Source organism: Myotis brandtii, unplaced genomic scaffold (genome assembly GCF_000412655.1).
Source record: "Myotis brandtii unplaced genomic scaffold, ASM41265v1 scaffold910, whole genome shotgun sequence".
Lineage (NCBI taxonomy): Eukaryota > Metazoa > Chordata > Mammalia > Chiroptera > Vespertilionidae > Myotis > Myotis brandtii.
The window spans coordinates 577701-590774 of NW_005371748.1; the positions used below are offsets into that span (position 1 = coordinate 577701).

The 13074-nt window shown below is 40.7% G+C and overlaps 1 pseudogene; it reads right to left on the reverse strand.

The window, feature by feature from the left end:
* Window positions 1-2535, reverse strand: part of LOC102256890 — a 10515-nt pseudogene extending 7980 nt beyond the window's left edge.
* Window positions 2536-13074: the final 10539 nt, after the last annotated feature.

A 13074-nucleotide genomic window follows, 5' to 3' on the forward strand; every position in this document is an offset into this window, starting at 1 on the left:
AGCCATTCTGCAGGTGTGAGATGGTACCTCATTGTTGTTTTGATTTGCATCTCTTGGATGATTAGTGACTTTGAGCATGTTTTCATATGTCTCTTGGCTTTTTGAATGTACTCTTTTGAAAAATGTCTACTTAGATCCTTTGCCCATTTTTTGATTGGATTGTTTATCTTCCTTTTGTTAAGTTGTATGAGTTCCCTATAAATTTTGGAGATTAGGCCCTTATCAGATATGACGTTGGCAAATATGTTTTCCCACTCATTAGGTTTTCTTGTTGTTTTGTTGATGGTTTCTTTTGCTGTACAGAAGCTTTTTATTTTGATGTAGTCCCATTTGTTCATTTCCTCTTTAGTTTCAAGTGCCCTAGGAGCTGTATCAGTGAAGAAATTGCTTCAGCGTATGTCTGAGATTTTGTTGCCTTTGGATTCTTCTAGAATTTTTATGGTTTCCCATCGTACATTTAAGTCCTTTATCCATTTTGAGTTTATTTTTGTGTATGGTGTAAGTTGGTGGTCTAGTTTCATTTTTTTGCATGTATCTGTCCAATTTTCCCAACACCATTTATTGAAGAGACTATCTTGGCTCCATTGTATGTTCTTGCCTCCTTTGTCAAATATTAATTGAGCATATTGGTTCGGGCCGATTTCTGGGTTCTCTATTCTATTCCATTGATCTATATGTCTGTTCTTGTGCCAGTACCAGGAAGTTTTGAGAACAGTGGTTTTGTAATACAGCTTGATATCTGGTATTGAGATCCCACCTACTTTGTTCTTTCTCAGGAATAGAAATCTATTCTTTATATTTATATTTGTGGTTTCATTTGCTGAATGGATTCTTAGGTGGGACAGAAGTCTTTCATTTAAACCAAATCTAATTTAATGATATTTTCTTTAATGGGTTTTATTTTGGGTGATTTTATGAAGAACTCCCCAGAAATGCTGAGCCTCCACTATCCATGTACATTGGCTACAGCAGCCACAGGAACTGGAGCAGGTTCTGGTATTAGAGGGGAGCGCTGCTGGGAAACTACCCATAAATCTGGACATGACTGTGGAACTGGGTGAGGGGAGGAAGCTGGACTTATTTTGAGTCACATGACAGAAATATGCCTGTTGTTCATGGACAGAGAGTTACTGAACATTGGGTTTAAAGCTTCCTTCAGTGAAGGCCCAGAAGTCAGTACAGGGCATGATAGAGACAGCTTGTATCTTCATAGAAAATACTTGAATAATAATTATAAGGAGTTTGTTAGAAATAGAAATGTTCAAAATTCTGCAGGTAGGGATCAAGAGATATGAGGAATGTGTCATTTCAAACTAATGGGAAGGGGATTCCTTTTTTCCTACATGAACATTCTCATATTGTCTGTTCTAAAAGGTAACACCTTCCCAGGTCCAGGGGATCTGCACTTGGACAACTTTGCGATCATTACTGATCTGGTCTCACCATGAATCACCCAAGCTACCTAATTTGTTAGGGTCCCATTTATGAAATCTCACAACAATTACAAGAAAGAGTGGACAATACTCACCCAGGAGCCACGGTAATAGCGTGTCTGTATGAGGAGCCATCATTTCATTGGATCAAAACCCATTCTCAGTCAATTATCATCTTCTTAATTATCATGATCATCATCATAATCATCATCACTATCATCACCATTTGTTTACTTATAATCATTCTATTTTGTGTAGACATGATTCTTATCTATACACAATGAATTTTTATAGGAAAAGAAAGCAGGTGTCTCCTCTTTCGATGTCATTGGAAAATTGAAACCCCAAAGGTTCAACTCTATGTTGACACAAGACCTTCAAAAACTGTTAACATTGGATTAACTAAAGATTCTGGCCAAGACGTTGGACTATGACCTCTGTCCACATCTATCATCACCATCACCACCTCCATCACCATCATCATTATGATCTCCTTTATCATCCTCATCCTCATTTGCTTACATATTATTATTATTCTCATTTTCCATAGAACTGGTTTTCAAACACACATAATGACATTTTATGTAATTTTTTGTTCATTTTGTATAGTTGTTAAGTAAAATAAGTTGTCATACTCTATTTCATTTTTTGTTTGACTGCTGACAACTAATGGTTTATTCTTGCCTCTTCTCCATTTGCCACACATGAGAAATCAGATAAGAAATCATGGTTTTGTTATTAGATGTCATTGTGAGATTGAAACAACACAAGCCCCTGTAAGCAGAATTCCTCCCTCTTCCCCATCAGCTCAACAAAATAATTCCCCGAGCCAGTCTCCTTTCCTGGATCCATCAAAGCAGGTCTGACTTGCTGAAGGGTCTTTCCTGTGCTTCTCAGGGATTTCAACTACATGCATAATAAACATTCCATGTCCCCTTGGGGTGAGTGTTTGTCATCAGCCTGGACATCTGCACCATGCTGCCCTGGTATCACCTACTCTCGGTGCTGTGAGCATGATAAGTCAATGATCTTCACCATCAGGGTCCTTCTTCTCTAGTTTTTGGATCTTATGTATCAGGTTCCCCTTGTCCAGTACACTCATGTCCTGATGGCTAGCTGAGACCCTGAACTGTGTGGGGCTGAGCTGCAGTGTTGAGTCAGTAGAGCCTCTGATTAGAATTGGGATACCTGGGTCAGAAGATTTGATAGTTATTATTTGGGCACCAGAGTGTCTGAAAGAGACTTTCTGCCATTGGTACACTTGAGAAAGTTGTCTCTGTTTACAACAGACTTTTATACCTCAGAGACTTCAGAGGTAAGTGCAGAATCAGGAATCCAGAGGTTCCCTGAGGGAAACTGTGACATGAAGAGGAAACAACACAGGAAACCAGTCCAAACCTCCAACTGCACCTGCTGCTGAGATGGCCCTTGTGTTCAGGGACCCTGAGAGCCCCCTCATGGTCATAGCTCCTCCCTCAGGGATGTTTGTGTCTGGGCTCACACAGACTTTCCCCTCACTGTGTTTGTTGAACAGTAATAAACAGCTGTATCCTTGGCTCTCAGGCTGTTCATTTGCAGATGCAGTGTCTTCTTGGAGTTGTCTCTGGAGATGGTGAATTGGCCCTTTACAGAGTTGGCACAGTTTGTGGTACCACCATTAGTATTAATTATAGCCACCCAGTCAAGTCCCTTCCCTGGATCCCAGTGGACCCAGGTTATATGGTATCTACTGAAGGTAAATCCAGAGACTGCACAGGAGAGTCTTAGAGACCCCTTAGGTGGCACCAAGCCTCCCACAGACTCCACAAGCTACACCTCATAATGGACACCTGCAAACACAAAGATGTCCTGGTCAGGAAACTCACTCATCCACTCTTTCTCTCACTCATGTCCACTCACATACTCAGTGTCTCTTGTTCTCCATGAATTACCTCTTGAAACAGCAGCAAGGAAACAAGTTGTAGAGTTAGATAATTTATTACCAGTTTTTCTTGTTGTTTGAGGTAGGCCTGTAGTGTTATGAACTACACTCTAAGGACTGCTTTCACTGTTTCCCATAGATTTTGGATTGTTGTGTTTCCATTGTCATTTGTTTTCAGAATGTTTTTTACTTCTTCTTGGATCGCTTTGGTACCCCAATCATTGTTTAATAACATGCTATTTGGCCTCCAAGTGTTTGATTTTTATTGTAGTTTATTTCTAATATTATGCCATTGTGATTTGAGAAGATGCTTAATATGATTTTAATCTTCTTGAATTTGAAGAGACTTTACCTGTGTCCAAATATGTGATCTATCTTTGAAACTGTCCCAGCTGCACTTGAGAGAAATATATATTCTGTAGCTTTGGAGTGAAATGTTCTGAAGATGTCGAGTAAGTCTATCTGATCTATTTAGTCATTTAGGGTTGCTGTTTATTTGCTGATTTTTTTGGCTAGAGAATTTACTGAGTGATGTCAATGAGGTATTAAAATCCCCTACAAAGATTGTATTGCTGTCTATCTCTCCGTTGATATCTTCCAGAAGTTTTTTTTTTATGTATGTAGGTGCCCCTGCATTAGATGCATATATGATTACCAGAGTTACATGCTCTTTCTGTACCAACCTTTTAGTATTATGAAGTGGCCTGTAGAAAGATGCAGGAGAAAAAATGTCAAACAAAGGAAAATAGAAAGGTTTAAAATTATAGATGCCTTTGACAGTTACCAATCTTGACAACCAAGAAAAATCAACCCTCACAAAACAAGGAAGAGGTAAAAGTGCAAGAGGTTCATGCTCAGGAATCAGGAAGACCCATCTGACACTATTTCCCCTAAAATATTTTTAGAGGATAAACTAAGAACAGAGTGTGAACCTATAGCCAGTGGAGTAAGTAATGGAGGAGACTGGATTGTCTGTGCGGGTCCCTGGGCACTGGAAGCATGAACTATAGACCCAGACAAAACTCCCATTTCCTGTTCCTTCAAGGTTTTTTTTTTTTTGGTGCTGAAGGTGTAGCAGCTGCACTGCCTCCCTTGTTGTATTTATTCTCTAGTGAATCAGTTCTCAACCTGTGGGTCGTGACCCCTTTGGGGGTCAAACGACCCTTTCACAGGGGGTGCCTAAGACCATCGGAAAACAAATATAGAATCACATATTTTTGTGATTAATCACTATGCTTTACTTATGTTCAATTTGTAATAATGGTAATAAATCCTGCATATCAGATATTTACATTATGATTCATAACAGTAGCAAAATTACAGTTATGAGGTAGCAACGAAAATAATTTTAAGATTAGAGGTCACCACAACATGAGGAACTGTATTAAAGGGTCACGGAATTAGGAAGGTTGAGAACCACTGCTCTAGTGTCTGTTGTAGATTCAGTTTCAGATTCAGTTTCGTTGGGATATAGAAGAATCTCCATCATGACCAGGTGTGTTTAGTGGAAGATGTGGGTAATGATTTAGGAGAAATTAAGTTGAGGTTATGAAAGTCTTGTTATTGGAAATTGATGTCTGCATGTGACCTTAGGACCACTGTCACCATGTTCCCACATGATGGGGGTTAACTGTAACATGCACCTGACTCTGTGCCACATTGGGGGGGGGGAAGCTACCTGGGACCATGATGGGGGATTAACCAAGACCAAGGACACACTCGTCTAGGGTTCTTGTTTCATTAGGTTATGATCTCCTTGTTTTTTAGCCAGTTCAAGTTTTCTTTCCTCACTTTCCTCTGAAACAGCCCACATATTTCCTAGAGTCATGAAGACACTTTCTTGAACTTCTGCAGGGGCACAAGGCATTTGTGTGTAGGTTTTGTACACTATGTCTTTCCTGAGTTCACTTTCTAGTTCTCTCAGTTTTATGGTGCAGTTTTTAAGGTTTTCTGTAAGTAAGATTGTGTCATCTGTATACTGATAGGAAGGGGCATTTTAACTTGTTTTGTCTCATATTGATAGTTTCTATTTTTTTCTTGCCTAATTTTTCAGACAAGCATTTGTGGTTTTTTAGAATAAAAGTATTCCTGCGTTGGTCCTGATATTAGAAGAATAATGTTCAATTTTCTCCGTTGAGTATTATGATACTTGTTGGTTTCTCAAATGTGGCCTTTGCTATTTTGAGACACATACCTTGTATAACTATTTTTTTTTTTTACAATTTAGTCATGAAAGGTTTTTGAATTTTAAATTTTTTAGTTTTATTTCTATTTATATGAAATATTTTTTGTTCTTCATTCTAAGGATGAGGTATATCACAGTTATTGTTTTACATACCTTGAACCATCCTTGCATTCTAAGATGATATCCCACTTCATCATGGTAAATGAGCTTTACAATGTGCTGTTAAATTTCCTCATATATTGTTAACTTTATATGAGTTAAAGTGGAGGCTGCTAGCTGGACTGGTTTTGAGTCTCAGAATAGAAATATGGTTGATTTTCATAAAAAGACTGTTACTACACATATGGGCTTAAAGCCTCCTCCAGTGAAGGCCCAGAAGGGAATATAGGGAATGATAGGGAGAATTTATATCATCATAGAAAATACCTGAATAACTATGAATAGGAGTTTGTTAGAAAGAAAAACATTAAAATTCATGCAGGTAGGGATCAAGAGAAATAAGGAACATGTCATTGCAAACTGTTAAGAAGGGGACTCCTAATAATCTACATGCACATTCTCATAGTGTCTCTGTTCTAGAAGGTAACACCTTCCCAGGTCCAGGGAATTAGAACTTGGACACCTTTGGGGTCATTACAGATCTAGTCTCAGCATGGATTTTTGAAGCTTCATAATTCATTGGGGCTCCCATTATAAAATCTGTCAACACTCACAGGGAATGGTGGACACTCCTCACTGGAGGAGCTATGGTGATGATGTGTCTGTATGAGGAGTCATCATTTCATTGGACAAGGGCCCATGTATCAGTCCATCCTGGTCATGATCATTTCCATTTGCTAACTTTAATTTTTCTTTTTATTTCCTGTAAACATGGTGGATGTCCACACACAATGACTTTTCATTGCAAAAGAAAGCTGGCATCTACTCTTCAGATACCATTGGGAGATTGAATTTCCATAGACCCAACTATATGTTGACACTAGGCCTTCACAAAAGCTAATGACCTTTGATAAAGTACCTATTCCCACCAAGACATTGGACCAAGACTATTTATAATTCTATCATTACCATCACCACCAACACCACCATCATCATTTGTTTACTTATAATTATTCTTCTCATTTTCTGTAGTCATGGTATTTGTATGCACATAAGGATCCTTTACCTCAATTTTTGGGTCATTTTTTATGGTTGTAAGAAAGTTGGTAGCCATACTCTATTTTCCTTCTTGTTCAACTTCTGACAACTGATGGTTCATTGCTGCCTCTTCTCCATCTGTCCCCCACATGGGAAATTGGATAATAAGTTATAGTTTTTATGTCATTGTGAGATGAAAACCAAACCAGTCCCTATAAACAGAATTACTACCTCTTTCAACCACCTTGCCAAAATAAAAGCCCTGAGCCACTCTCCTTTCCTGGCTCCATCAAAGCACGTCTGACTTGCTGAAGGGCCTTTTCTGTGCTTCTCAAAGATTTCAACTATGTGCAGAGTAAACACCCATGTCAACTTTATATGTGTACTTGTCATCAACCTGGATATCTGCACCACACTATTGTGGTTTGCTCTAACTCTACATGGTGTCAACTATTCTTGGTGCTATGACCATGATGACAAGAGACTGAGTGTCACCACCGGGGGTCTTTCTTCTTTAGCTTTGGGTTCACATACTTGTGTCCACTGTCCAGCATTCAGGTGAGCTGCACTGTTGTGTCAGCAGAGCCTCTTGTTAGATTTAGGTGTCAAGGGTCACAAGATTTGGTGATTACTAGTCATTTTAGCACAAGTGTGTCTGAAAGAGATTCTCTGCCATATGTCCACGTGAGAAAGTTATTTGTTTACAACAGACTTTTCTAACTCAGAGACGTCAGAGGTAAGTGCAGAGTCAGGAATCCAGAGGTTCCCTGAGGGAAACTGTGACATGAAGAGGAAACCACACAGGAAACCAGCCCTAACTTCCAACTGCACCTGCTGCTGGGATGGTGCTTGTGTTCAGGGACCTGAGCGCCCCCTGGTGCTCATAGCCTCTCCTGCAGGGATGTTTGTGTCTGGGCTCACACTGATTTCCCCTCACTGTGTGTCTCTCAAACAGTAATACACAGCGGTGTCCTGGGATCTCAGGCTGTTCATTTGCAGATACAGCGTGTTCTTGTCGTTGTCTCTGGAGATGGTGAATCGGCCTTTCACAGAGTTGGCATAGTATGTGCTACTTCCATCCTCATTAATGTATGAAACCCACTCTAGCCCCTTCCCTGGAGCCTGGCGGACCCAGTTCATCCTGTAGCTACTAAATGTGAATCCAGAGGCTGCACATGAGAGTCTCAGAGACCCCCCAGGCTGCACCAAGCCTCCCCCAGACTCCATCAGCTGCACTGCACCTCACACTGGACACCTGCAAATACAGAGATGACCTGGTTAGGAACCTCTGACACGTCCACTGTTTCTCTCACTCATATTCACTCACATACTCAGTGTTTCTTGTTCTCCATAAACTACCTCTTAAAAGAGCCACAAGGAAAACCCAGCTGAGGCCAAACCCCATGGTGAGTGGTCTGTGCTCAGTCCTGATCAGGAAATGGGAACACCTGGGGATCCTGGGACTGAGCTCCTATCCCAGAACTGCAGGGTCAGGGTTGGGCTGGTTTTTTATGAGCAGAGGGGGCCCTATTTGCATAACCTCTTGCTATATAGGGAGCTCTGAGTTTGGACGCTGACATAGGACATGATCCCAGAGTGTGACATGTTCAACAATACTGTTAACCATTACTTCCAATATCTGGGTCTGGGCCCTCCCCACTGGACTGAAATGCTCCAGGAGACCTGTACAAGGACTTGGGAAAGAACATTTTCATAAAAAAGAAAGATACAATTGTGTAAATGAGAGATGCCTTTGACAGTAACCAGTAATGACAACCCAGAGAAATCAAACCTCACAACCCAAGAAAGAAGTGAAAGTGCAGGAGGATCATGTTCATGAGACGGGAAGTTTCTTCTGACATCATTTCCCCTACAAAGTGTTCAGGGGATAAAATAAGACCAGGTGTGAGCCTAGAGCCAGTGGACCAAGGGTTGGGGGAGAAAGGAGTTTCTGTGTGGGACCCTGGGAACCAGAAACATGAACTATAGAGACACAGACAGAGCTCTCGGGTCCTATTCCTTCAGGGGAGTTTGGTGCTGGACATATAGCAGCTGCACTGCCTCCATTGGGGTGTTTATTCTCTAGACTCTGTTGTAGATTCAGTTTCATACATTGGGATATAGAAGAAAATAATCATTATCAGGTGTGTTTAGGTGAACTTGTTGGTAAAGATCAGGGAGGAATTATGTTTAAGTTTTGGACATTTGATTATGGAAAATTGTGATGCAAATCAATAATTTGAAATAACAGATATAAATAAAATCATTTTTGACCTGAAGAGTAGTATCTTTCTCTGTCCGTTGATTACAGAATGAATAAATCATTCAGATAACCTCCCATTCCTGGAGCTGATGGATCTAATTTTATAGAAACCTGGTCAGTCTTGTCGGTTCTGCCTTGTATTCACCCTCATGGTCTGTGCCCATGAGGACACGTGTCATGGTTCTAACCAGGGAGCAGAAGGGCATGTTGGGCTTTCCTGCTTCATCAGAACCTCATTTCAGAAGCACCATCTGTTCCCTCTCAAATTCCTACTCAAGTCTGCATGTGGCCCTTGGCAGTGTCATCACCGTGTCCATACATGATATGCGTCCCCTTGAACCTGAAGCCCCATTCACTAGATGGACCAATGTGCAACATGGGAAAAGCTACCCTCGGCTCAGGAGATGAGTTACCATGGATGGAAATTCACCAAGTCTGAGCAGACACACCTCCAGGATTGTCCATTTATAGTGTTGTGATTTCCTCATTGTTTTCCCAGTTCCACTTGCCTCCTTTTTTTCTGAAATAGCCACACATAATACCATAGGGAGGTTTGTGTCTGGGCTCACAATGACTTCCCTTCACTGTGTTTCTAGCACAGTAATACATGGCTGTGTCCCTAGTGGTCATGGAGCTCAGATGCAGGGAGAACTGGTTCTTGGACATGTCACTCGAGGTGGGGGTTTGACTTTTCATGGAGGGGCTGTACTAAGTGCCTCCATCATAACATATGCACCCCATTCACTCCAGCCCCTTACCTTTGGACTAGCAGATCCAGATCCAACAGGAACCACTGGTGATGGAGTAACCATAGACAGTGCAGGTGAGGGAAAGTGTCTGCTAGGGCTTCACCAGTCCTGGGTTTAATCTCTTCAGCTGCACCTGAAAAGGACACCTGGGGACAAGGAGCATCAGTCCCTGTCAGTCATATGCAGTCACAGCGATCCCATGACCTCTGCCTGACTCTTGAGACAGGGAGGTTTTCACCAGGCACAGGAGAAGACCCAGCAGTCTCATCTTCTTCTAGACCACAGCTCTGTCTTCCCAGAGAACCCAGCCCTGTGTGAGGAGACAGCTTGAGCCTGCACAGCCCAGGAGAGGATTTACCCTGGAGCTTGAAGAGAAAGTTGCATGTGGGACAACCTTTCCTATAAGTGTGGGGCCTGAGGTTAGGCTGCCCTTGTCATTCTGGAGCCCCTCTTTGGGCATCTTCTCCCTTGACCTCACTCAGCATGTAAGTCATAGACAGGGGACCACTTGGGTCATGACACACATTGGAATTAGGTCAACAAATTTTCTAAACTTTCTGAGCATAAGAGGAAATGGTAGAATAGAGGAGTAGGTTTCACTTTTAACTTTGCATGCATATTTAAAATTGAATTAAATGGAATTAGAATTTGTTCCAAAAATGTCTGAATCTCAACACTCTTAACATATCCATAATTTTCAAATTTTTATATCATAATTTCAATCTAATTTCTACAACCCTTTAAAAATATTAAAAGTGATGAACAGCTACTATCAATATATTTTATATTAATTTATGATGTTATTTTGATCTGTGAAACTACCTCCCAAACACAGGCAAGTGGGACATTCTTGATTCTTGATATTGGAAATTTTGTGACTTTGTATACAGCTTCCTGTCCAAACTCTTCCTTTATGTATGAAAGGTGTGGCCTTTTGCAGAGACCCCAAACTAGTTACATCAGAAATAATCATAGTTTTAAATGAAGAAAATACAAGAAATTAAAGCAGTGATCATGCAGGTGTACAACTCAGAATCATTCATATATTGAAATGATGATGGAAGCAGATTGACCTATTTTCTCAGTCTAGTGTTAGCAGTGATGTCTGGGTTCAGAGGGAGGTGAGCGAAGAGAATTCTTACCATAGAATTTCTCACAGGAAAGACACTTCAACCCTGAGAAGAATCACTCATTCCCAGACTCCCTATACCCTTCTCCTGGGAGGCTCTTGTGGTCAGAGTGTGCTGGGCTCTCCTACATAATGTAATATGACCTTAATATGTAAATTATTAATTCTTCCATCAGATGTATGATTTGCCAATGTGACATCTGATAAAGGTTTAATCTTCTAAAATGTATAGGGAACTCATACAATTTAACAAAAGGCAGATAAACAATCCAGTTTAAAAAAAAGAACAAAGGACCTAAATAAACACTTTCTCGAAAGTGGACATACTGAATGCTAAGAGACATATGAAAAATGCTCAAAGTCACTAATCATCAGAGAGATGCAAATCAAAACATCAAAGAGGTACCATCTCACACATGTCATAATGGAAATATATTCTTTATGTTTATGTTTGTATTTACATTTGTGTAATGGAATATTTGATGGGACGAATGTCCTTAATTTTAACCAAGGCTAATTTAATATTTTTGATGGGTCCTGTTTTGTGTGATTTTACAAAGAACTCCCCCAAAATGCTGAGCCTCCACTGTCCATGTGGATTGGCTACAGCAGCCACAGGGACTGGAGCAGGTTCTGGTACCAGAGGGGAGTGGTGCTGGGAAACTACCCATAAATCTGGATGTGACTGTGGAACTCGGTGAGGGGAGGAAGCTGGACTTGTGTTGAGTCACATGACAGAAATACACCTGATGTTCATGGACAGAGAGTTACTGGGCCTATGGGTTCAAAGCTTTCTCCAGTGAAGGCCCAGAAGGAAATATAGGGAATGATAGGGAGAGCTTGTATCATCATAGAAAATACCTGAATAATTATAAATAAGAGTTTGTTAGAAATAAAAACGTTAAAATTCATGCAGGTAGGGATCTAGAGAAATGAGGAACATGGCATTGCAAACTGGTGGCAAAAGGGGATCCCTGTTTCCTACATGTACATTCTCACAGTGTCTCTGTTCTAGAAGGTAACTCTTCTTAAGTCCAGGAGATTTGAACTTGGACACCTTTGGGGTCATTGCTGATCTAGTCTCAACAAGGATTAATGAAGCTGCATAATTCATTGGGATCCCATTTATAAACTCTCTCAACAGTGACAGGGAAGAGTGGACACCACTCACTGGAGGAGCCATGGTGATGGTGTGTCTGTATGAGGAGCTATCATTTCTTTATACGATGATCCCTGTCTCAGCCAATCATAGTGATCATCATCATCATCATCATCATCACCATCATCACAATCATTACCATTTCCTTAGTTGCAATCATTCTTTTCATTTTCCATAGACATGTGGTTTGTCCAAGTACATGTACATTCTCACAGTGTCTCTTTCTAGAAGGTAACTCTTCTTAAGTCCAGGAGATTTGCACTTGGACACCTTTGGGGTCATTGCTGATCTAGTCTCAACAAGGATTAATGAAGCTGCATAATTCATTGGGATCCCATTTATAAACTCTCTCAACAGTGACAGGGAAGAGTGGACACCACTCACTGGAGGAGCCATGGTGATGGTGTGTCTGTATGAGGAGCCATCATTTCTTTATACGATGATCCGTGTTTCAGCCAATCATAGTGATCATCATCATCATCATCATCATCATCACCATCATCACAATCATTACCATTTCCTTAGTTGCAATCATTCTTTTCATTTTCCATAGACATGTGGTTTGTCCAAAAAATAACTTTTTATAGGAAAAGTAAATAGGCATCTTCTCTTTGGATGTTATTCAGAAATATAAACCCCAATGGCCCAACTGTAAGTTGACACAAGGTCTTCTTAAAACTGATGACCTTGGATAAAGTACATATTTCTATCAAAACATTGGACTAAAACCAGTGTCCAATTCTATCATCTCTATAACCACCACCATAACCACCATTACCAATGAAATCATCATCATCATGATCACCTTCATCATACTCACTTGATTACTTATATTCTTCTCATTTTCTGAACACATGACCAAGCTGCTGTGGGTCCCTATGCGTGCATAATAAACATTCCATGCCCCTTTGGGTGAGTGTTTGTCGTCAGCCTGGTCATCTGTACCAAGCTTCTGTGGGTCCCTATGCCTCTGCCTGCTGTCACCCTAATCTTGGGGTTATCAGTATGATGATAACTGGATTACTGTCACATGCATTGTTCTTCTTCTCTAGCTTTGGGGTCACATGACTCTAGTGCCCACGCTCCAGCACATTTCTT